The sequence below is a fragment of the Piliocolobus tephrosceles genome, chromosome 13 (assembly GCF_002776525.5).
Source record: "Piliocolobus tephrosceles isolate RC106 chromosome 13, ASM277652v3, whole genome shotgun sequence".
In the NCBI taxonomy this organism is placed as follows: Eukaryota; Metazoa; Chordata; class Mammalia; order Primates; family Cercopithecidae; genus Piliocolobus; species Piliocolobus tephrosceles.
The window spans coordinates 19837278-19862409 of record NC_045446.1 but is presented as its reverse complement, the minus strand read 5'-3'; the positions used below and the strand labels follow the sequence as shown (position 1 = coordinate 19862409).

The following is a 25132-nucleotide window of genomic DNA, read 5'->3' as shown; positions in this document are numbered from 1 at the left end:
GCCTTACTTACAGTGGTCAGGAAAGGCCTTTATGGAGGGGACCCTTGGGCTAGTGCCCTAAAGCAGGTGAAGCAGACCGTGCAGAGCTAGGAAGAGGAGGGTTCCAACTGACAGGGAAGTATGTGCAAAAGGCCCTGGGACCCGAATAGGTTTGGGCTGTTCACGGGTAGAGAGAAGAGCAATACAGCTGGGGCCCAGTGAGAGATGAGGCAGTGGTTCCAGCAGAGGTTGGCAGGGATCCCACCATCAGGTCCAAATGATAAGTTTAGTCTTTTCTTCTAAGTCTAATATGAAGTCATAGATAAGGCTTTAAACAGGAAGGGACACGCTATGATTTAAATTTTAAGAGGTGAGCCGTTTGTAAGTTCGTGAACAGTTATGGTTGGAAGGATCGCTAAATCTGATCTAGCCCACCTTTTCATTGTGCAGTGGGGAAACTGAGCCCCAAGGTGGAAAACAGGTGTCAGTGTCACACAGCACATCAGGGCCAAAGCAGCCCTTGAACCCAGATCCTCAGACTCCAGCTCTAGTGGTCCTTCCTTTGAGAGGCTGGCAGAAGCCCCAAGGTGGGTACAGCCTCAGTCTCCTTCAAGGATGAGGAACCGTGCCAGCAACCAGGCCTCCTCAGGTCCAACCGTGGCTGCCCCTGCCCATGACTTTTGCTTCATGGCCACTATTAGGTCCCTTCATGCCAAAGAAACACACATGAACCAAGTTGGATTTTTAAATCACACCCTCGCTGTAGTAACTGCAATTCTGCCTGAACGTGTTTGACCCCATGTAAAGATACATCTGCTAGCAATTCTGAGAATGCGTTTAACATTTTTGCTCTGTGATGCACAGAGCATTTTCTATGCATGACCGTGTCTTTCTCTTTTGGAGCAGAGTCCAGGCAGCATGACCCACTTTGTGCAGAGGGGATGATGAGGCCAAGAATGGCTGATTGACTTCCATGAAGTCAGGGAGGGATAATGAACGAGAGAGGGCCTCCTAGGTAAGCCGGGGCAGTGAAAGGGAAGAGAAAGAAGAAACTGAGCAAGAAGTCCTTGAATTTCATCATTAGAACCTGAGAATCATTCTCCAGGTTCTAAGAATTATAAAATGATAGAGCTGGTAGGCCTTAGCAATGGCATGATTCAATCCATCATCCTAAAATTCCATTTAGGAATCACATGTAAACAGTAAAATGTATAAATCTTCAGTGTGCAGCTCAAGAATTTTTATGCACCAAGTCACCATCATCCAGATTAAAGTATAGAATGTTCCCATCCCTCCAGCCCAGAAGGCTCTCCTATGCCCCATCCCAGTCAGTACTTCCCTTTTCCCTCCCCCTTCCCTCAACCCTTCCCCCAACCAGGTGACTACCATTCTGGCTTCTATCACCTTCAAGCAATTGTGCCTATTCTTGAACATTATATAAATGGAATCATACAGTGTGCATCCCTCTGACTCTGCCTTCTTTAGCTCAATATGGTTTTATGATCCATCCATATATATCCAATATCGCATATAGCAATAGTTTGTTCTTCTTTATTGCTGTGTGATACTCCATTGTAGGAATATATGACAATTTATCAAATTTTCTGTGGATGGACATTGGATTGTTTGCTTTTTTTTGGTGCTTATGATTAAAGATGCAACTAATACTCTCGTCCATGTATTCTAGTGGGTCTAGGCAGGCATTTCTCATGGGTGTGTAACTGGGAGTTGAAATGCTGTGTCTTGTGTTTAGCTTTAACAGGTGCTGTCAAATAGAGTGGGCATGTCATAGGACAGTCCTGCTAGCAGTGTGGAACAGTTCTAGTTGCCCTGCTTCCTCACCCACACTTGGCATCATCTGTCCAGTTTTAACCAACTGTTGGGGTTAAGAGATATCAGATTAAGATATTTAACCAACTGGTGGGGTTAATGAGATATCTGTAGTGATATATCTCATTGTGCCTTTTAATTTGCATTTCCCTGATAGTAAGATGCTGAGCACCTTTGTATATGCTTATCAGCTATTTGGATTGCTTCTTTTAGAAAGTGCCTAAGTCTTTGGCACAATTTTAAACTGGGTTGTTTTCTCTTTTTCTCTTATTGATTTGTAGGAGTTCTTTATATATTCTGGACATAAGTCTTTTGTTGTAGGTAAGTGTTGCAAATAGTTTTCCCAGTCTATGTTTTGCCTTCTTACTTTCTTATGGTGCCCAAGAATCATTTGACAAGAAAGAAAATGAATATTTATTGAGAACTTCATTTGTGCCAGGCCTGGTCCATCTACCTCACCTTGCCTGGTGCTCAAGTGAGGCAGGAATCATCATCACCATTGCAGATTCAAAAGAGGCTCCAAAGATGTATTGAAAGGATTAGAATGTGGTGTTTGGAATTATCCTTAATGCCAATACTTTAGATGTATATAATTCTTTTAGTTTATGAAGTGCTTCTCTGATGGCGGTCTTATTCCATCATTAGTTTAAGCCAGTGAGGTAGGCAGGCAACAGTTATTGGGGAGGTAATGTCTCATAGACTTTTACTGAAGACTCACCCAGAGCAGGGGGACACAGTGGAATTTAGTCCGTTTGGGCATTCAAAGTCGAATGAGTAAGACATACAAGTCAACATCCAATATGGGGTGAAATCATAGAGGCTTATTCATGATTTACCCCTCTGAGCCTCAGTGTCTCCATCTGTAAGATGGATTTAATGAGACCTACAACTCATAGCGCTGTTGCATGGATGAAAGAATGATACTGCATGCAAAGTGCTCAGCACAGTACCTGGCACATGAGTATCTCACTAGTTTTGACATGGTGTGTATATTACCAGGCTTGTTGATGAGGGTCCTGCAGAGAATACACCAGAAACACTCTCTGCCCTCACGGAGCTTGTAGAGATGAAGAAAACACAATGGGAGCACAGCACAATAGTGGCCACTTTGCTGTGGGATGGATGGGAGGCTTCACATAGGAGGCAACATGTGAACTGGGTCTTGAAGGATGAATAGGAGTTCATCAGGTGGGCAAAGAGAGGAAGGACATTCCAGACCAAGAGAACTGCATGGACAGAAGCGTGAAGCTGGGACTTATCCAAGGCTACCTGGCCAAGAAATGGGTGAGCCTCTTGTCCGATCCCAGATCCCAGACCTGTGTTCTGTCTGCCCTCTGTGCTGTCTGCTTGACACTCTCCAGGGCATACAGTTGACAGAAGTGGGTGGATAGGTGCCACCTGTGCTATTTCCACCTGGCAGGGTGAGCCATCACCAATGCCAGACCTGCGGCATTTCCCAAGGCAGCAGGGAAAAATGGGCTTCTAGTGGGGAGCAAAGCATCAGCTTGGGGACTCTATGACTCTCCCAGACTCCTGTTTCCCTTCCTGGGTCTCTGTTATTGCATCTGTAAGATGGGGAGAATAAAAATGACAACAATGACCACACTGATGGAACCTTTCTTTACTGTGTGTCAGGCACTGTGCCGAGTACTTTGCAGGTGGCATCTCTTTTCCTCTATGCAACAGCCCTGTGAGCGGCGGGTCTCTTTATTCCCATCTTCTAGATGAGGACATTGAGGCTCAGAGGGATAAAATGACTTGTCCAGCATTTCACAGAGCCAGGAAGTAGCAGAATCCGAACCAGACCAGCTCTGTGTGACTCCAGCATTCCGGCTTGTAGCTAAGAGATCTTCCTGCTCACACTCCATTCCCACCGCCTCAACATGCATCTCTGATGTTTGATGAGTATCTGTTTAATGAACGTGGCTGTCCCTTCTTGCGGGGTGTTGGGCAGGCCTGTGCAGTGATGAGGGAGAGTGCTTGGCAGGGGCCTGCCTCCCCTGAGGGCAGAGCTTCTGAATTCCCCTGAACTGTGAAAGCTGGTTGTGGGGACACCTCAGGGATCAAAACACTCGACAAACACCAAGTCTAAGGAGCCCCGAACATTTAACAGAAACAGTCTGCTCTGGGCTGGGCTCTTCCAAGGGGCTGTGTGTGTGTGTGTGTGTGTGTGTGTGTGTGTGTGTGTGTCTTTGTGTGTCTATATATGTCTGTGTGTGCACCCATGCTGGGGCCAACCCTAGCTGAGAGGAAGTGGAGTTGCACTTATTATAACGTAAACTAAGATAGGTTTCCTGCCCGGGGGAAATACAGGCTCTCTCCAGGTAGGAAGGTGCCCCTTTGTCAGGGAAGTTTTTCTCCACCTTCTACTCTGCAGCCATTTGAGGAATCCTGCTGAGCACAGGACTTGTGCCTGGGAGTGGCAGGTCCTTGCTCTTCAGGAATGAACCCAGCCTATTAAAAGCCATCATCTATTGAGTACCTACTGTATGCCATGGACAGAGTGGAGAACTTCGGGGGCTTTTGTAATATTTAACTCTCGGAAGGGCCCTGTGCCTGCAGTATTCCCTTAGGCTGGTGGGAACTTTGCGGAGTACTAACTTCAGCAGGAAGCGGAGGAGGAGCCACTTGCCCTGGGAGAGGGAGAGACCCAGGACTGTGCGGCTCCAAGGCAGAGAACTTCCAGGAAATCCAGGAAGGCTTCAGGGATGGGGTGGCTTTTAACCAAGGCTCTAGAAGGATGGGAAGGATTCTAACAACAGAAATGGGGAAGAAGGGCTTTCCTGGCGGGGGCAGCAAGCAGAGGCAAAGGCCTGGAGGTGGACAAGCACAGAGCAGGAGACAGGATGGTGGCCAAGGGTACAGGCCCTGGGCTCAGAAAGCCACAAGTGTGAGTCAGGATCCCTCACTTAGGAGCTTTTTGACCTCCTGTGAGTTACATCACCTCTTCTTTAATAAAATTGGGGGCCAGGCGCGGTGGCTCACTCCTGTTATCCCAGCACTTTCAGAGGCCGAGGCAGGCGGATCACGAAGTCAGGAGATCGGGACCATCCTGGCTAACACAGTGAAACCCCATCTCTACTAAAAATACAAAAAATTAGCCAGTCGTGGTGGCAGGCGCCTGTAGTCCCAGCTACTCAGGAGGCTGAGGCAGGAGAATGGTGTGAACCTGGGAGGTGGAGCTTGCAGTGAGCCAAGATCGCTCCGCTGCACTCCAGCCTGGGTGACTGAGCGAGACTCTGTCTCCAAAACAAACAAAAAAAAAAGAAAAAAAAAAAAGAAGGACGGCCGGGCGCGGTGGCTCAAGCCTGTAATCCCAGCACTTTGGGAGGCCGAGACGGGCAGATCACGAGGTCAGGAGATCGAGACCATCCCCGTCTCTAATAGAAAATACAAAAAACTAGCCGGGCGACGAGGCGGGCGCCTTTAGTCCCAGCTACTCGGGAGGCTGAGACAGGAGAATGGCGTGAACCCGGGAGACGGAGCTTGCAGTGAGCTGAGATCCGACTGCACTCCAGCCTGGGCGGCAGAGCAAGACTCCGTCTCAAAAAAAAAAAAAAGAAAGAAAGAAAATTGAGGCAAAATTTACATAACATAAAATTAGTCATCTTAAAGTGTGCAATTCACTTTGCATAACGTTTGGGAGGTTCATCCACATTGTAGCATCTATCAGAACTTCATTACTTTTGATGGCTGAATACTATTCCATTGCATGGATGTACCACATTCATCTGCTTATCCATTCATCTGTTGATGGGCATTTGAGTTGTCCCCACCTTTTGGATACTATAAATGATGCTGCTATAAACATTTGTGTACCAATCTTTGTTTGAGTCCCTGTGTTCAGTCCTCTTGAGTGTAGACCTGGGAGTGGTACCTCTAGGTTGAACTTTTTAAGGATAGAGTATCAGTTTGAACTTCAGTTTCTACACCTGCAGAATGGAGATAATAACAACAGCTGTCTCATAATGAATGGAAGATGGGAAGGGATTTGAGGATTAAATGAAGTGCCCAGGATAGTGAGGGCTCAAAGTACCTTTTGTTGCTTTTTTCCCCCCTCCCAGATGGAGTCTTGCTCTGTCGCCCAGGCTGGAGTGCAATGGCATGATCTCCGCTCACTGCAACCTCCGCCTCCTGGGTTCAAGTGATTCTCCTGCCTCAGCCTCCCAAGTAGCTGGGGCTACAGGTACATGCCACTGTACCTGGCTAATTTTTTTGTATTTTTAGTAGAGACAGGGGTTTTACCATGTTTGCCAGGCTTGTCTTGAACTCTTGACCTCAGGTGATCTGCCCATCTCGGCTTCCCAAAGTGCTGGCATTACAGGGATGAGCCACTGCACCCGGCCTCAAAGTACCTTTTGAATAGGCTGTGTTAGGGAAGGCCGACAGGTTTTGGGAAAGGAGGATGATGGGCAGGGGTCTCCCATGCCTAGCTGAGCTTGCCCCTGCCCTGATCCGTTTGGCTCCTCGAGGCTTTCAGTTCTTTCCCCACCAAAGATGGGGCAAAGTGAGCAGATGGCTAGTATCCTGGAAACCAGGCCCCTTCCTGCTCTTGGAGCCAAGGAGGCTGGCTCTGCCGTCCTCACTGAGCTGCCTTCCCCCCAGGAGTGCACCCCTAGCGACCACTGATGCCCCATTTGCTGTTTGTTCTCTCTCCACTTCTTTCCTTCTCTTCAGAGCTGTTCAGGCTTGGCAAGCAGCAGGGGCTCAGAAACCAAATTAACAGGTAAAATTCCCATTCTCTGCCTGTTACTCGCCTGGCTGAGCTGCAAAGTCTGCGACATAACAGGAATTGGGAGTGAGGAGGGGGTGGGGGAAGGGAGCCAGTGTCAACAGGACTCATTTGAGAGAAAGAGGGAGCCCCAGACTCATGATGTGGGAAGAGGCCAGTGGCACCCAGGGAAGTAATCACTGGGGTACCCCCTATTCCCTCTCTTTCTTTGGAGCTGCCTCCTGGCATCTGTGGTTCTCTGACACCACATGGCCTATGAGTGGCACAAGGTGACAAAGGAAGACATCAGTGAGCTTTGCCCAGGGGAGGACTCTAACCATGGGGCTCCCGCCACCCCGCTGGCCCTGTCTCTTCAGCTGTACTCAGGTCCCTTTGGTGATCAGGAGGCAGGTGCTGGGGCCCAGCAGTCAGGCAGAACTGAGTTCAAGTCCAAGTGCAGCCATGTAGGCTTTGCAAGTGACCTTAGGCAAATTCTCTCTCTGAGCCTCCGTTTCTTCATCTTTAAAATGGGAGAACACATCTCTTAGCTGGGTTGTTGGTTTTGAGATCAGGAGGGAAAGTGCATTGTACAGCACCTGCCTGTGGTAAGCTCTTAGCATAGAGGCCATGGGTGACGGTGGCGGGCAGGGGGGCAGCAGTGACAGTCAAAGTGATCTTTGTTGATTCCTGTCTCAGGTTTGACTCCTGTTGGGCATTGATTCCCGTGCCAGGAGGAACTGCGTCTGTTTTCTTTGTGAGCTCCCTGTGTTTTAGGTGGGGGTCCCTAAAAGCAGGACCTGAGTGAGGATGGTTATCTAGGTGAACTAGCAAAGGAGGATTCTCAGGAGAGCTCTGCAAACCAGAAAGGGAAGCAGGAGAAGGCAGAAGAAGTAGCTAAGCAAGGGTGAGGTTTCAGAGCAGGCTAGACTCAGCCTGGTCTCGGGGACATGAACGGCCTCTCAGACATTGCCCCCAACAGAGGCAATGGGGCTGGACTGTTACAGCCCCATGTCAGCCTGCCAGTGGCTATGGGCAAGGCCTGGGGGTGCAGATGGGGGTGTGGCCTTCCAGAGATCTCTGGGCAAGATGGCTTCATAGCCAACAGCAGTTCCCCTGGAGAAGGTTGCAACCGTGGCACTGCTGCAGTTGGGATGGGTGTCCCGTCCAGGAAAGGGGACCAGGGTCCAGCACCCAAAGCACCTGCACACCCTGAAAGCCCTCAGTCTAGGATGATGAAGAAAGCACTCGCCGTGGCACCTGGCAGACTTTGGTGTGATGCCCCTTCTGCCACTTCACAGGAATCAGTGACCTTCCTGGGTCTCAGTTCAATGATCCCTCCCACCTAGGGCCCACCGGGTTTGCTTGAGGACACATCAGATGCCACAGCTCATTGGCCAAGCACACAGTTGGCCATGAACATCAGTTGGGTGGGGGGCATCCGACTTGTTGCTTTCCCCATAAATAGGGAGACCATCCCAGGATGGGGTCTGTCTGGTCTGGCCTGACCCAAGCCACTGCCTTCCCTCAAGGGTGAGAGATGGACTACATGACCCCTAATAACCCCTGTCCCCAGGACCAACAGAGAAGAAGGCCGTTGTTCTCAGCTCCCTTCCTCCAGAAATGAGAAACATAGCTGAAGCCGCTCCTGCTCCCCAGGGCCCTCCAAGGCCTGGAATTTCCCCGTGGGTGTTTGTCCCCAACATGACTGATTTATTCCTATCGTTATTCCTACATATCGAGTGATATGTAGATACATTCTGCTTAGTAAAAAGGACACATTTCAGGTGAGGTTAGAACCCCTCCTGCCACCATTTGCCAAGAGAACTGATGACAACTCTGTGTCCTTGTGTGGTTGAGGTGTGGTCAGGAAAGTTCTCCTTTAGGGTGGTGCTGCCAGGGTTTGGGGGGGACTCACACGATCCCAGTGAGGACAAGGGTGAAGGCCAGGCACTTCCCAAGGTCTCTGCTGGCCAGAGGATGGCACAGAGGGGTGTATGAGCTGCCCAGCTTGGGTTTTTCCAGAAAAACCCTTCAATGTGGATGGAATGATCATTGCAATACTAATAATAGTTTCCACTTACTGAGCCTTACTCTGCCCCAGATAATAGCAGATAATAGATGGGTCTTCTCTTTGCATCTTCTCATTTAACTCTGCCCATGAGACATGTCCCCATCTTACAGATGAGAAGGCAGACGTTCAGGTTCACATAAGGTATCTAAGGTCACATAGTAAGTGATGAGACCAGGGTTCAAATTCAGCCTCACTCACCCAGGAAGTGGGGTGCAGGAGACCCTGATGCCTGTCCCGGTCTGTGCCAGCTGGCTTTATCCCAGGAACAGGTCATTTCACTCCCCTGGCTCAGGCTCCCGGATTCCTCCTCACCTCACCTTTACCCATCTGTGGGCACTTAGCCCTCTGCCTTCCACTCCAGGGTTGAAGATGGTGGAATACCTCTGTCTCCTTACAGAGAGGAGAAAGTAGAAGCCCAGAGAGGGCACTTGATCTGCTCCAGGACACACAGCAATGCCATCCCAGGGCTGTGGCTAGAACAAGGGTTTTCTCCCTCTTGGTCAGTGTTACTAACGTGTTGACCTTTCCGCTTTAATCCAACCCCAGACTTGGCCATGCTGCACGTGTGTGTGGGGATGTGAGTGAGTGCGTGGAGAGAAGAGGGAAGCTTCTCTCCTTGGTCACGTTTGCCACACACAGCCTGAGCAGCGGGCCAGTGGGGAATCTCTGGGGCCTGGCTGGCTCTGAGTGGAAGCTGCTCCTGGTGTCACCTGCCCCTTCCTACAGCTCCCTGGATGTCACACTTCCCACTTCCTAGCGGGGCTAGCCCTGCATCCCCTAACCACCTAGAGGTTGCCCTCTAAGACCTGTGCACTTTCTCTGTGGTCTGGCCTCTGGCTGAACAGGGGGTTTTATACAAATCCCAGTAGAGAGAAATAGATCAATGCTCCCTGGAAATGTCTCCATCAGCTTCCGGAGAGTGGGCTTCAGAGTTCCAAAGGTCAAAGTTGGAACATCAGACAAGGGGGAAAACCAAACCCAGGACCTAGAGTGGTCCCTTTTGCCCCTGTCGTGAAGTTCCTCTGGGTCCCTGTTACTCCAGGCACTGCTGGGTCCCTGTCTACCTCCCTCTCCTCTCTCCTCTCATACCTCTGCCAAAGCACAGCCCGCCTGCTGCTTTCTACACCTGCCATGCAAATGGAGGCCCCTGCGCCATTGCCTTGGCTGTGTCTTCTGCTTAGAGCACCTTTCTTCATCATCTCCAACACCCATGGCAGCTAAACCACCCATCCAGGTGCTACTTTCTCCATCTTCAACAGCGCTGTTACCCATTCATTCAGTGCCCAGGTATGACATGCCATTCCAGGCCCTGGGAATACAAGAGTCAGCGGTTCGGAACATTCCCCAGCCTCTGTCTTCTTCAGCTATTTGGGAACATATCGCTAATTCAGCTTCACTGCAGAGACAGTGCCAGAATTTCTGTGCCCTCCCCCAGTGCCTAACATAGTAAGTTATACATACATAAGTAAGTTAATGAGTGTTTGCTGAGAGAATGAATGACTATCACTTACTGCCTTCTATTGTGATGTCTCTGCAGGGATTTCACCCACCACTGGTGAAAGTACTGTATGCCATGATCAGCTCTAGGCACCAAGTTCCTGTGTTCCCAGGATTTGTTCTTCTTATTTATAACAACAAAGTAGATAACATCGGCCCTTTTCTGGTGCCATGCCCTGATTAAAGAGGCCTTGGTGAAGAGGCAATGGCAATGTTACATGTAGTAACAACCCTATCAGTAGGAACTCTGATTATCCCCATTTTGCAAATAAGAATTCAGGCCCAGATAATTTAAGGCATTTTCCCCAAGTCACACAGCTGGTCAGAAGTAGAGACAGGACTCCAACACCAGCACTCTGACTCCAGAGCTCAGCCCCTTACGTTTATTGAGTGATTGAATGAATGACTCGTGTGCTACTTGATATGCTGGCTTCTGAAAGAGTTAATTCACACTCAGGAGTGGCTGCAGAGGCCTTCTTTGTGCAAACATGTACATACTATGCATACACGCACATGTGTGTGCCCCCCTTGGCTCTCTCTCCAGTGTGTGCCACCTGTGCTAGAGTCTGTTGTCCTGTCCCTGATTCTTGCCTCTCAAGTGGACCATGCACTGGCCCTGTGTCTGAGGGTCCTTACATAGTCTCTTTGCTCAGCCAGACATGGGGGTTCCTGTGCCCTAAAAGATCAATTGTTCCTGAATGCAGGCAGGATGTTTATCAGGGGAAGGGGAAAGGAACCAAGATGGTCTGCAAATGAACTATGACAGATAAACCTCACCTCCCAGGAGACTCTTGGGAAATATGCAGGCTTATAAAAATGCTCTGGGTCATTCCAACTTGGAAGGCAGAGATGCATCTAAAATCTACCAAAACATCCCTTCACATGATCAATTGCTCATTGCTTCATCAAAAGATCAAGTGTGTGCTATACTAACACCCTAATAAATGAAGGAGGGACTTGGGCATTGGTAGTCTTCCAGGGCCTAAAACAGCAGGTGGGGAAGCACCTTGGTGAAGAGGCAATGGTGAGCTATAGAAGGTTTTTGAGCAGGAGAGGGACATGGTCCAAGCTTCATTCCTGAAGATCTGTCTTCCCGCCTGGTGGAGGATGGAATGGAGGGGCAGCAGAGAGACTGTGGAGGTTATAGCTGGGGACTGGGTGACAGGGGAGGAAAGCTCAGGTTAGGGATGTGGAGTCCATGAAGTGGGTGAAGAGAAGGGAGGAGCCTCATTATGGCGATGTTTCCAGGTAGATGGGACTGAGTTGTTTTGGCAGGGGAGAGAAAGTGGAATTTGAAGGCCCGTAAGTCTGGGAGACTGAATGACTGGAAGCATTCCTGGAGGGGCCATTTCTGGGACAATAATAACAATAATTGCTATACAGGCCTTCCTCTGTGTCAGGCACTGTGCTTTATGGCTTTTGCTGTATTAAATACTCACAAGAATCCCCTCAGGTGATAACTGCCATTGTCTTCATCTTACACATGGGGAAACTGAGGCACAGTTACCTTGACACAGATTACCCAGCCAATAACTGGTAGAGCCAGGATTCCAGTCCAGGCAGCTGCCTGCAGAGCTTCTGCAGGTAACCCCCACCCCACGCACCTCTCCATTCACAGGCCTGCAGGAGGCTGTCTTTATTTCTGGAGCGGACATGCATTTCCAAGCAGAAGCACTGAGAGGAGAGGACCAGGGCTTCACTTGGAAACTGACCTGAGCGCAGAAGCAGCACCTCGAGGAGGAGTCCGCAGCCCTCTGGGGCTCCTGGTTCTGTGTGGTGGGGACATCAGCCCAGAAGATTAATGAGAGGGCAGGGGAGGGAGGAAAGGAAGGAAGGGAAGGAAGAAAAATTGCTGCCCATTATACCTGTCCTTTGGCAAGGCCGGGTAATTAGCAAACCCTCAGCAATAAAATATTTCGTTTTGGTGTAATTGTAAAGTAATTATGTGGTATGGGTTGTGTATTAATCGTGTTGATTAATTACACTCAGGTAGTAATTAAACATCTGCTTGATAATCGTGTGCAGCCTGAGGCTGAACATTTATACACATACACACACGCCTGTGCCACATGCAGAGCTCCTTGGTCTCTGCTCATTGGGCGGTGTGTGTGTGTGTGTGTGTGTGTGTGTGTGTGTGTGTGTGTGTGTGACGTGGGTGTGTTTGACAGAGCCTCGCTGAGTTAAAGACCTCTCCCTCACCCACCATACAATGAGCACTTTGTTCCCCAGGCTCACCTGGAACACTGGGAGGAACTGACCTACGACTGGGGCCGTGCCACCCTGCAGCCCCTCTCGGAACAGAACTTGAGGCCCAGGTGTCTCCTGTCTGGCAGGGCTGCCAAGCCAAACTGGGTTGGCACGGAGCTCAAGTGCTCCATACGTGGCAATGTGCTGTCATGTCTTAGAACTCACTGCAAACTTGGCCACCAGTCCCTTCCTGCACCCTCTGAGACTGTGTTTGGCTTTGAGGGTCCGTTCTTGGGCAGATTCCTTTTCCCCAGCAGCTGGGAGAAAGTTTTTATTGTAGGAACCACTTGGGCTGAGGCCCCGGTACCAGCACAGCACACCCATTAGGACTGGATTTAATAACCTGATTCTGGACACTGTGGGGGCCAAAGCAGGATGCTGACCGGTGTCGGGAGCCTGTTTCTCACCTGGATCCTACCCTTGCTGTGTGATCTTGAGCAAGTCACTCCCATTCTCTGTCTCTGCTTCCTGGTCTATAAAACAAAGAAAAACTGAGCTCGGAGGCCTCCAAGGGCCTTTGCAGCACTGCTGTACTCAGATTCTAATTTGGTTTGTACTAATTAGGAATCGGAGACGATTTAAATTCAATACATATGATCCTTAGTGAGTAAACAATTGGAAATAATTCCTTCCTTTATGACTTCCCAAAGACTCACTCATGAGCAATGAGAACCCAGCGAAAATCAATAGCTTTTATTTTTCAGACAGAGAAATTGCAGGTTCCTTGAACTGCTGGGCATTGCAATTCATTGTTGTATTTTAAAATGTTATGTTTATGTTTATGGACTGCCATTAGATAATATGGATTCATCCTGAAGGTGGTTTTTTCATTAACTTAACTCATTTTACTTATTAGTTCACATTTATAGCTTGGGTTTAATAAGCACACTGTGCAAAAGTCATAAAATACCCTTTTTCCTTTAACAATATTTTAAAATCAAGACTCTTTTCTGAGTCATCTCAGGTTTATTTGCTCATAACTTGCTTCTTCTGTGATTTGAGGCCCAGCACAGCCAACTGTAGCCTGTTATTTGACCTTGAGCTTCAGTGTCTTTATTTGTAGTAGGGGAAAGGCATCACTAGTTAATAAAAGTAATAAATTTTAAAAAGAAAGCATTCGACAATCACTTACTGTATTCAAAGTGGTTGTGATATATAAGCTGGTTGAATCTCACATTCCTGAAATGGCTTTATATTTTTTTTCCCCACTTTATAGGGGAGGAAACTGAGGCCCAGAGAGGTTAAATGACTTGCCTAAGGCCACACAGTTGATGACAGTGGCAGAGCTGGGATGCAAACACGACATGTCTGTATGAGTCAAGCTGACACCTAAAATTAACCCTCACAGTATCTAAATCAGCCAACATTTTCCCTTCCACATCTGTCTTCCTACCCTCGGCCTGTCAGACTCAGTACCCCCCCACACCACCCACCCACCTTCCCCTGACATCACCTTATCCCCATCCACCCCACCCCCCACCAGGCCCTGCCCATCCTCCTTCCATCCTCTTGTTTTCTGTTTCCACTTGCCTGGGCTTCTTGCTGCTTTTATTTATCTATTTTATTTATTTATTATTTATTTATTTTTGAGACAGAGTCTCACTCTGTTACCCAGGCTGGAGTGCAGTGGCACGATCTCGGCTCACTGCTACCTCCGTCTCCCGGGTTCAAGTGATTCTTCTGCCTCAGTCTCCCAAGTAGCTGAGACTACCAGGTGTGTACCACCACGCCTGGCTAATTTTTTTGTATTTTTAGTAGAGACAGGGTTTCACCATGTTAGCCAGGATGGTCTTGATCTCCTGACTTCATGATCTACCTGCCTCAGCCTCCTAAAGTACTGGGATTACAGGCATGAGCCACCGTGCCCAGCCTTCTTGCTGCTTTTAACCTCCCGGAAGCACATTTCTGCCTTGTGATCTTTAGTGGCTCCCCATTGCCTGTGGATAAATTTCATCATCCTTGGCCTGGCATTCAAGGACTTTAACCATCCATCCCTTGCCTTCCACTTCTGTCTCACTTCCCACTCTGCCCCAACAGGCGGGCTTGGCTCATGGTCTTGAATACCCCCCCACATGTGGGTACCCCGTGCCTTTGTTTGCCCTGGTCTCTGCCTATAGTGCCTTCCACATCTTCATACATTCCAATCTTCTCCTTCCTCCAGGAAGCCTTCCCTGGGGCCTCTCACTCCTCTGAATTCATAATGATTTGATGAACCCCTCCTTAGCCACCTGGAACTACAGACCCACAGGCATTGTGTTCTGTTGCCCATAACAGTGAATAGCTCCTTTGAAGGTATAATCTGTGCCTCTCTCATCCTTGGTGCTCCTGGAATCTCAGGTATATAGCAAGTGTTCAATTAATGCTTTCCAAATGAGTGAATGTTCATGTTCCTTGTGGTCTCCAGGAAACAGAACTCCCTGTCTTCTCTGTTGAATTCAGGACCAGCCCCATGCAAATTTCGGGGACGACCTGTCCAAGTTCTACCTACTTTCAACAGCTCTTCCTCCCTCCCTCCCTCCCTCCCTGCACGCTTCCTTCTGTCTTCCGAGAATTGTCACATTGATCAGTGACTCAAACAAAACTGTTTTCCTCTCTTCTTCCATAAAACTTTCTTGTCCTGGGCACCATTTATTTGGTTTACTGCGGCGTGAATGGGCTTCTGGTTTCTGGCAAATTAATTCCAGCTATGATGTTCATCGTGGATAATGGTGAAGAAAACGGGACATCCAGGGGCCGAACGCCACTCTGTTTTTGAGCCTGAGGATTTTGCAGATGAGGAAACTGAGGCCCAGAAGTGGGGAAAGAGGGACTTAGGTAAAGGAATCTGCTGAATTCTCAGTCAAGGTTCCCTGGGGAACTCTCTGCTGTTTCCTGGGTTATCACGGGGATTAGAACTATTACTCTGTTGGTGGTCACTGCACTTTACAGTTTGCATGAACTTGACCTAAGATAGGCATCTCAGCTGCTCTGTGAAGTTTCACCAAGGCTCAGAGAGGTGGGTTGCCTGCCTCGACCACAGAGCCAGTGTGTGTAGCAGTGGAGCCAGGGGTGGAATGCAAGTCGGGCTGTGCCACAGCTGTGCTGTCCCCACCTCCCCCGTGGATGCCAATGCTCACTGGCTTCCGTACCTGCTGGCAGCAGCCTTGTGTTTACGCCAGACTTGATCTACGGGATGTATTCCCCTGGTTGGAGCAGGTAGCTAGAGAGAGAAGGAGACAGAGCCAAGGAAAAAGCCAGGCCAGGCCTCAGTGAGAGGGACCTGGCCTCAAGGGGCCTGAGATCAGAAGATAGGTGATGTGGGCCAGGCCTGGCTCACAGCCCTCAGAGCTGAGCTTCCTGAGCTGCTGTGGGATGACCAGGGCCTTGTGACTGTCCACTCCCAGCCCTATCCGCCACTCAGCCATATCCTCCCCAACTGGCATTTCTGGGCCCAGACTTGGGAAAGGAACTTTATTTGAGGATGACACACACGTGCGTTTACAATGACACATGTTCACACGCTGAATCCCTCCCCCCCACACACACAGATGCATGCCCACCCCCACATGCTGCCAACAGTCATGTGCACACATGGGTGACACATGCCCTCCTGAGTATCTCTAGTTCACGCTCTATTTTAAACAGTCTAGGTGGCAGCACCCCACAGTGATCAAAAGCTTCCGCTCGTAAAGCAAATAGGGGTTCAAATCCAGTCTATTTCACAGCTGTGTATCTGAAAGTTACCTAGCTTCTCCAGGCTTCAGTTTCTCACCAATAAAATGGGGATGATAGCACTGTTAGAATGAAATGGGTGGACACATGTAAAGCACTGACCACGGGACATTTATCCTCATTTCTACTCAGCTCCCACAGGCAGCCTTGGCCTGTGGTCTCAAATGCCTGCCCCCCACTCCCACATCTGAGTATCTCCATGCCTGTGCTCACCCTGGGCCCATGGCCCACAGCACTCTGCTGCCATCTCCACACACCCATGTCTGCCCCCTCCTCCAGGAAGCCTTCACATGCCCGCGGGTGTTATCAGGGGAATTAGAGGAGGAGAAACTCCTCTGCCTGTGAGTTATTAGAAGCACAGGCTTCAAAGCTGGCCTGAGAGGTGGCAGACTGACGGAGGGTCCGTGATCCCCTTTCACAGATGGAGAAACTGAGGCCTCCCTCACGCAGGTGAGGGTGTGCCTGAGTGTTCACAGCAAGTTAGTGTGGTGTTGGGACTGGAACCTAGGACTCCTGCCTGCGGGTCTACAGCTGTCACCTCCTTCTCAGAGCGAAGATTCCCCCCTCCATGGATCTGTTAGTTAGGTGGGTGATCTGGTTCTCTCAGCCAGTTTGAGGGAGCATGGAAGTTGCGGGAGATCGATGGAGGCCAGGGGGTCCCCAGATGAGCCTCTTTATCAGATGTGTGATGGTGGGGTACAGAGAGGAGTGGGAGATGCTGGGGAGGAGAGGCCCAGAGTAGGGACTGGGACAGGGTAGGCTGAAGCAGGAACCATGGGCGACTCTGGTGAGCCTGCAAGGATGGCATGGCTGTGTATGCTGCTGCTGAAACAATCTCTGTCGTCACCTCTTTCCTGCAGCCGTTTATTTATTTCTTTATCATGCCCTTTTGGAAAATGCTGGGAATGCCACCCCTCCTGGGGAATGCACCCTCCCCCTGCTCCCCAGTTCACACCGTCTGGTGTGACATTCGTGCTCACCAGCTTGCACAGTGCTAATGACATTTGCATTTTACTGGCTGGCGAAATGTGGGCTGTGCTTGGTGACGGGGGTACGGGGATCCTTAGGCAGATGGGAGGTTCCCAGCCTAGAAAGAGGGGTAGGCTTGCTGATCTGGGGGCCCACACAGGTCTCTGAGATGCAGAGAAAGGGGAGAAGGTGGGTGCAGAGGGGAGGGATGTCTGGAGGAATTTAGAGATGCTGTTTGTCTAAAGGCTTGCCAGGAACACAAGGCAACTCAAGTCTGTTGTTCCACCTCCCCTGACATGCACATGCACTGTCCTCTGCGTCACCTCCTTAACATTTATTGAGCAATTTCTAGATGCCAAATGCTCCTCTGTGGGCTTCACGGACTTATGAAAGTCATTTTAATTCCTAGCAATCCTCAGGAAAAGATGCTATTATTATTCCCATTTTACAAATGAAGAGTCTGAAGCTCTGAGAGGACACCTGACTTGCCTCTTCTGGAAAGAGGTTGCGCCTGTGGCCAAGGTTCACCTGCCTCCAAAGCCCATGCTCTTGGCCACTGTGGGCAACCTCCTGTTCTCTGTCTGGGCTTGAGCAGAGCCAGGAAACATTTGTCTGCTGAGGCCCAAGACTGGGTAGAGGTGGTGAGCATCCTCCCCCGTCAGCCGCCACAGCATGCAACAGGCTCCTGCTATGCTCCTGGGGCTGCTTCAGCCTGACAGCTACAGAGAAGGGTATGGCCCCAGAGAGAGGCCTCAGCATGAGTCAGGAGAGACCCAGAGTTTAGGCCTTGCTCTGCCATCAACTCGCTTTGTGACTTTGAGCAAGTCAGTGCCCCTCTATGGGTATCAGTCTCCTTATTTGTAAAAAGAGGCCATTGGTCTGGCTGCATGGAGCATCCCAGGAATGCATTTTCATACGAGGAAGAAACTTCTCTCCAATCTGCTTGGACTCATGGAGTTGCCTTGCACTCAGACGTACAAATTATGTTTTACATCAAAGCAAATCATGAAACATTTGCTGAACCTCCTCTCCCTTCTGCAAGGGGCACTGTGCTAGATGCAGGGGTTATGATGCTTATGTATTTTTACTCAGCACACGCATACACGGGCACATGCATACCTTTGTGTCTTAGAATTATTTCCAGGCTACTTCAGTCACATCTAGATGTTGAGTCCCCAATCCTGATGCTCACCTGCAGGCTCTTGCAGTCTTGGTTTTATGACTTCGCCTCCTGCAGGGCCAGGAGAGCCCTTCAAACAGAAAGAAGAGACCTCAGCTCAAGCAGGTAATCATGGCTGCCTCTGCTTCCCTCTCACAGGTGAGCATCTCCTGGACAGCGTCAAGCTTCAGATGAGCTGAGCTTCTAATACTACCATCAAAGCAACTGGAACCCCTTGAATTTGATTTCTGGAGACGCGGGCATAATCCTTTTGCAGACGTCTCAACGCTGGCTCTCCAGGTAACGGGGTTTAGGCTTGTTCAGCAAGGGGATTTTCGCTACTTTTGTTGTTGCTGTTGTTGTTGCTAAGGGTGACCATCAGCAGGGCACCTGTCATTCTCTATCATTCATTCTCTTTCATGCATTAGTGTCTGTCTCCCCCATCACACCAAAGGTGCATGGGCAGGAGTGTAAGGGGTGCAGATAGTGTGAGTGGATCTGAGGCAAGGTTGCTGGGGTTTCACTAGATTAGCCAAAAAGATAACCCTCGGAGGGGCCAGACAGCTGAGAAGGCTGAGGTACACGCTAGCCCACCAGGTTGCTGCCCCATGTCCCTCAAGCTCAGCTGGGGAAGGGTGGAGCCCAGGTAAGCAAGAACCAGTGGTGGGTCAGAAGTCAAGGTTGGCTGCAGTGGGTGGTGAGAGGGCAAAGGCTGAGCTGAGGTCAGATGCTGCATCATTTGGGAGCCAACACTCAAACTGGATTAAGCATGATAGGCCATTTATTAGCTTTTTTATTGGTTTCTAATATATTGGCGATATGGGGCCTATTTATTGGTTTCAAGGCAGGCAGGGCTGAAGCCAGGGCTCAAATGATGCTGTTAGGACCATGTCTCACTACATCCGTGTCCTCTGCCTCCCTCCTTGTGAGTTTCAGTCCTCGGCAGCCACTCTCCATGTGGCAGCAGGGCAGGGACGTGCAGCTGAAGACTGACGTCTTGCTCATTTCAAATCCAGTGGAAGGAGAGCTTCTTTTTCCTAGGAGTTCCAACAAAAATCCCAAAGTCAAGGCTTATTGGATGGTCTTGGGTCACATGACCACCTCTGAGCAATCACTGAAACCTGGAGGATAAGCTATGCTGATTGGCCAGACTGGGTCAGTCTGGGGGTGGGGGGGTGGTGGGGGGGGGGGGGGGGGGTTGTGGGGGGATTGGGGGTGTGTGGGGGGATTGAGGGGTGGGGGGGTGGGGGTTTGTGGGGGAGGGTGGTAGGTGTCGTGGGTTGGAGAAGTCAGCCTGCATGCATGAGGGGATGAACTTCCAAGGGAAAATCCAGGCATTGTTTTTAGAAAAAGGAGAAAGGAATGCCGGGCAGACAAAGCAGCAGATTCTTCCTACTGGTGTCATGGTGGGAGTCAGGGGCAGGGGCAATAAAGCACCCAGGTGGTTGCATGTGCCCCAGTTGGGGTCCTTCCTGTGATTTATGGTACCAGGGTTGGCCTCTCTCTAAGTGCCTCATTTTTAGTGAATCCAGTATCTGAAAGCCCAATTTTCTCACACACACATACACACACACACACACACACCCCATGCCTCTGATGGATCTGCAAGTGGTACTTCACGTTCCAAAAAGATTGTTCCAGAAGGTCCTTCTCATAAAGAGTCCCTGCACTCTCTGATGGCCGCCCCACTATTTCAGCCACCCCAGCACCTGGCTGCCTTGAGTAGACCTCCACTCGCCGGGAAGGCCTGTTCCTTCTTCCCCCCACCTCCACTCCTTCTTGACTTGGGGGAGTTTCTTGTGCCTCTTTAGGGTTTATTTGCCCTAAACGGGCCCCTTCCCAGAAGACCAGCCACAGCCTTGCTTTTCCGAAGCCCCGCCACAGCCTTGCTTTTCCAAAGCCCCTTAGAGGGACAGGGGAGTAGAGGGGGACGGCCACTGGTTGAGTGGAGGCTCTGCCTCTGGGGGCACGAGGGTACACGTGGCCAGGCCAGCCTGGCAGCCCTGCTGCCCTCCACCGTGGCAGCTCTGTCCTGCATTTAGGGTGAGATGTGTGATTTCATTTGAGCAAATATTCCTCTGCAGAAAAAATACTGAAAACCACAGCTTGTGATGCTGCCTCCCTGGCAGCTGTGGCCAGGCACTTTGTCAGATCTGCCCTTTGCTTGGTTTTGGTCAACCACAAACCTCTTGGCCCTCCCCCAGTCTCTCTCTCAGTCTGTGTCTCGCCTGTGGGCTCCAAAGCTGTGACTCACCATGCAGCCAGCTCAGCGCTCAGCACCACCCTGCCTTATATGGTGAGCTCAGCACCTCTGGGTCAATGAGTGTTAATTCATTTATTCAGCCAATGGCTGTTGAGTGCTTACCATGTGCCAAGAGCTGTTTTAGATGCTGGGGATTGAAGGTGAGCAAAGCCCAAAGGTCCCTGTCCTCAGGGTTCCCTGCCCTCTCCTCTGGGAGATCTCCTGAGGACAGGACCCTCCTCTGGGTGTCTTGCCCCCAACCCCTCGCCTGATGTCTCACACAGTGCTAAACCATAACTGGGCTGGCTTGGTAGATATGTCAGTGAGTTACTTTCTACACCATTTTGTAAAGTTCCCACCTGTGCCTGATGCAGCAGAAATAGCAGAATGACTTGGTTCTCAGCCTTTAGGACTTAGGGTGTAAAGTGCCACTCGTCATGGCCCTGGGGAGGAGGAAGGGCAACTGTTAGAGATCTGTATGCAGACCTGCTCCTGGAGTGTGCACCTGTTCATAAAACGAATCATACAAGCTCCACTTCCCAGGCATTCTTCATTCATTCAGATGCACTCAACAGGCACCTCAGAGGCCAGCTCTAAGGGAGACGTCAAAGTCAAGACATCCAAGGTAAAGAATGGGAGGGTACAGAGCAGAAATAGAAAAGAAGGCTTGGGGGTTCGGAGGCCAGAAGGAGATGTTACCGCTGCACAGTGGTGGTGTAAAATCAGGGGATGCAAGGCCTGTGAGCTGAGCCTAGATATGGGCCAGGTGAGGACGCTAGACAGGACATTTGGGAGGAAGACACAGTGAGAGCAAAGGCCTGGCAGTGGGACCCTGAGGCTTGAAAGACTGTGCCAGGCAGGAAGCCAGATGAACTTGGTTAGCCTTCTTTCCTGCAGGCCTCCAGGCTTGGCCGTGCTGAGCCTGGGGCCATCTTGTCTTCAAGGCTGCTTTCAGCTACAGCTTGGGTGGGGAGTTTAGTAGCTCCTCCCTTTTCCTTTTGTCTTCTTCTTCCCTAGAAAAGGGAGTTTTGGAGGGCCCTTTCAAAGAGATGGTGCTGCACAAAGACTAGGAGTTCTTAATCCTCTCATTCCTGAGATACTTTACAGAGCTTAGGGCTCATTTTCACTAGAGCATTGCAAGCAGCCGCCCTAGTGGCAGATCCTGGGCCGAAAATTGGGAGACTTGGGTCCCGGCTGTGCTACTGATGTCCTTAGCTTCCTGGCCTGTAGTTTATCAAGCTCCTTCCAGCTTGAAACATTGTATTCCATGTCAGACCTGGATTCGGATCTGAGCTCTGCCAGCAGTACAGCCTCAGTATTCTTATATGTAAGTTAGGGATAATAATAGTTCACTTCTCATAAGACTGTGTGAAGATGAAAGGAAATACTTGAATGACAGAAAGTGCTTAACAGAGCACCTGCCAGGGATCAGCATTCAGTGTAGTACTGATGCTATAGGTGTTGTTATTATTTATATTTCAATCGTATTAATATAACTCTGTGGGAGTCTTCAGTGTATAGGTGCCTGTTGGTCCATGTCCCAAAAACTCGGTGATGGGGGCCAGGTGCGGTGGCTCACGCCTGTAATCCCAGCATTTTGGGAGGCTGAGGCGGGCAGATTGCAAGGTCAGGAGTTCGAGAGCAGCCTGACCAATGTAGTGAAACCCTGTCTCTACTAAAATTACAAAAATTAGCTGGGTGTGGTGGCATTCACCTGTAGTCCCAGCTACTTGGGAGGTTGAGGTGGGAGAATTGCTTGAACCTGGGAGGCGGAGGTTGTGGTGAGCCAAGACCACACCACTGAACTCCAGCCTGGGTGACAGAGTGAGACAACGTCTCAAAAAAAAAACAAAAAAAAACCAAAAAAAAACTTGGTGATGGGGTGGGACATCACACCCCTCCCATCTCCAAATAGTGATGGGGTTGAGGCCGCCTTAACTAGAATCACATTTATTCGTTCATTCACCAGCACTTCATTGAGCACTTGCTGTGTGCCTGGGCCTCTGAGAGGCACGTGGAGTCCTATTGGATAGGATGCTCAGGGTCCCTGCTCTCAGCAGCTCAGGTCTTCAGGCTGAGGCCTTGGGGGGAAATACCCCCCGGCTTCCCATGGCACCTGAAGGTTTGTTCAACCCTCCCTTGCCATCTTGGGCCTAAGGCCTGGGTGAAATGCCAGAGAATCCACTCAAATGAACTGGTCTGGTGTTGCACATGTACCTAAAGGATGGGGTGGCTTGCCAAGTCCCAGTTCAGCATCAGGAAAACTGAAGTGTTTCAGGGGCAAGATGGGCTTGCCCTGGGCACCAATGGCAAGGTCCTGTTTCATTTTCACCCCCCTTTGACGCTTGTTTGGATCCTGAACTGCAAAGGGTTTTGATTATTTCTGGAGGATGCCAAGCCTGCACGTGGAAGGGGCTAGGGGTCCAGTCTGCCCCTGTGTTTGCCTTGCGGTCTCCTGGTGGCTATGGGTATCTCACCCTCTCTGGTCTCTGGCAGCCAACAGAGCCTGCCATGTGGGGCGTCAGCCAGGGGTTGGTGAATGGATGGATGGGTGGAAGGATCACAGTGGATTTTCTAGAATCCATATTGTCCCAGCCTCAGCCAGGGTGGCTGGAGATACCAATCTGTTGGCTTGTTTTTCCATGACAATTTGATTTTGGCTCCCGTGGAATATCAGGAATTTTCAAGTAGTGGAATGGACTCAAAAACAAATGGCTTTTGAGCTGATCAGCTTTCTCAGTTTGATTTCAGGGAGGCAGCCTGGTGTGTATCCTGATTTAAGGACCAGAGCTTGCAAACTCCAGCTCCGAGCCTGGGTGACCTTGGGCATGTTATTGAGTGTCTCTCAAATGCTCGTCTCTCATCTAGAAAATGGTGGCACTAATGGCATCATAGGGCTGTGATGAGCTTTAAATTAAATCATGAGTGTTAAAACATGTAGCACAGCTCTGGGCACATGGTAAATGCTCAAGAAAATGATGATGGTGTATTTAATGAACACCCTTAAGTTATTTGTTGCATCTTCTTGCTCCCCCACGGGTTTTTCCAGACTACTTTGCATTTGTAAGACAAAAAAAAAATTACTTTGAAAAGTTATTATTACACAAGCAATATAGGCTTCTTAAAAATTCAAATGATCTGAAAGGATTTAAATTAAAAAGCAAATTCCTCTTCCCTTCACCTGCCAACCGCATCAGTCCCTTTTCCTAGCAACATTCTCTTTGAATGCAGGGCTCTTCAAGACTAGAACTTTTCTTCTTTTTTTTTTTTCCTCTCCTTAAGGGCAGGAGATAGGTAGGAGGTCAGGAGGGGACAGTAGTCGGGTGGCTGTTGCAGCCAGTTGTCATCCAGGCTAAAAGTCCTGAGGCTGGTGCCAAGGGGCCTCAGTGGAGCAGGAACAGGAGCAGGAGCAGTCAGGTCCTGTGGGCAGCCTGGCTTCCCCAGCACTGTTTGCTCTGAGTCACAGGGGTCTCCAGCACTCAATGGGGTCTCAAAGTCCTGGGGATGAGAGTGGCCTGAGCCAAACCACGTTCAGGCCAGGCTTGGAGTGGCAGGCTCACAAACAATGTGGATGGCCACCTGCCAGGGGCCCCTATTCTGTCACGGTGCCCCAGGGCTCAGTCCAGCTCCAGCGTCTGTGACCCCTGCAGCACAATCGTTTGTTCCTGCTCACCTTCTGACAGTCTGCACTCCCAGCTGTGCCCTCTGCTGCCACACTCGGGTAGAGGCCCAGGTCCAAGTGAACACAATTGGCATTAGGCTCCAGCAGGACTGGTACAGGGCCCAGCACATCGTTGGTGCTAAATGGACTTGCAGCAGGTACAAGGTGTGCCATCTGCCTTTACTTCTCTAAATCTGACTTAATCTGCCCTCAGCTCCCTCCATGCATTTGAAAGACATTCAGTCCCAATTATGTTGGGGAGTGGATTTCTTACCACCTAGGATCACATAGGAGGTTTGGTGGCCTTATGTGATCCGAAACATTTGGGAAGGGCTGCTGGACTTGAGCCCGCACAGGGGCCCCGCAGACAGGCTTCTTTGCCAATCTCAGGGTCTAATGAGGCCAGGTGGGCAGCAGCTATTTCTGTGCCAACCAGGTCACAGCTGTGGTCTTTGGTTGCAACTCCAAGCCATGAGCTTTGGTGTTCAGTCTCCCAGCCATTCTCTGGCATCTCAGGATCCCTCCATCACAGTCTGATCATCTCTTGGGAGAGCCATTCCGGGGGCAGGGCACCTGAGCTTGTAGCTTTTGGATCCCACCAATCTGGCTGATTTCCAGAGACGCTCTCCACCCCTCCCCTCAAGCCTGCTGCCTCTGCCACTCTCCTCTGCAGGCTCACATCACAGCCACCTTCATGGGCTTCAGCCTAAGCTGTCTTCCTAAACCCAGCCACTTTTCTGACTGGCCTGGGAAGCCAGCCACCCCCAAGGCTTAGAACCCAAAGACTTGGCCACCATCTTGGGAAAGAAGAGAGAAGAATACCCACTGCAGAGTGAACAAATTGGGGAGAAAATGTCTCAAGACATATCCTGTCACTCCCACTGGTTGCAACCAATGCATCAACACCTTTCATTCAAGTATTGATTGAGCACCAACCTTAAAGCAGATTCTTTCAGAGGCTGGAGGTAAAAAATGATAAAAGACCAACCTCAAGTTGCTTAGGGTTTAAATAGCAGTTCTCAAGGATGCTCCTCAGACCAGCATCACCAGCATCT

General features: G+C 50.0%; 1 protein-coding gene across 2 annotated transcripts in view; it reads left to right on the top strand.

Moving 5' to 3' along the window:
* The window catches only part of TSPAN18 (tetraspanin 18), a 203022-nt gene that overhangs the window by 113790 nt on the left and 64100 nt on the right, over positions 1–25132 (top strand). For both annotated transcript variants that reach the window (XM_023215789.2, XM_023215788.3), the window contains exon 3: positions 18334–18474. The gene's annotated coding sequence lies outside the window, so the exon portion shown is untranslated. The remainder of the gene's footprint in view (positions 1–18333; positions 18475–25132) is intronic.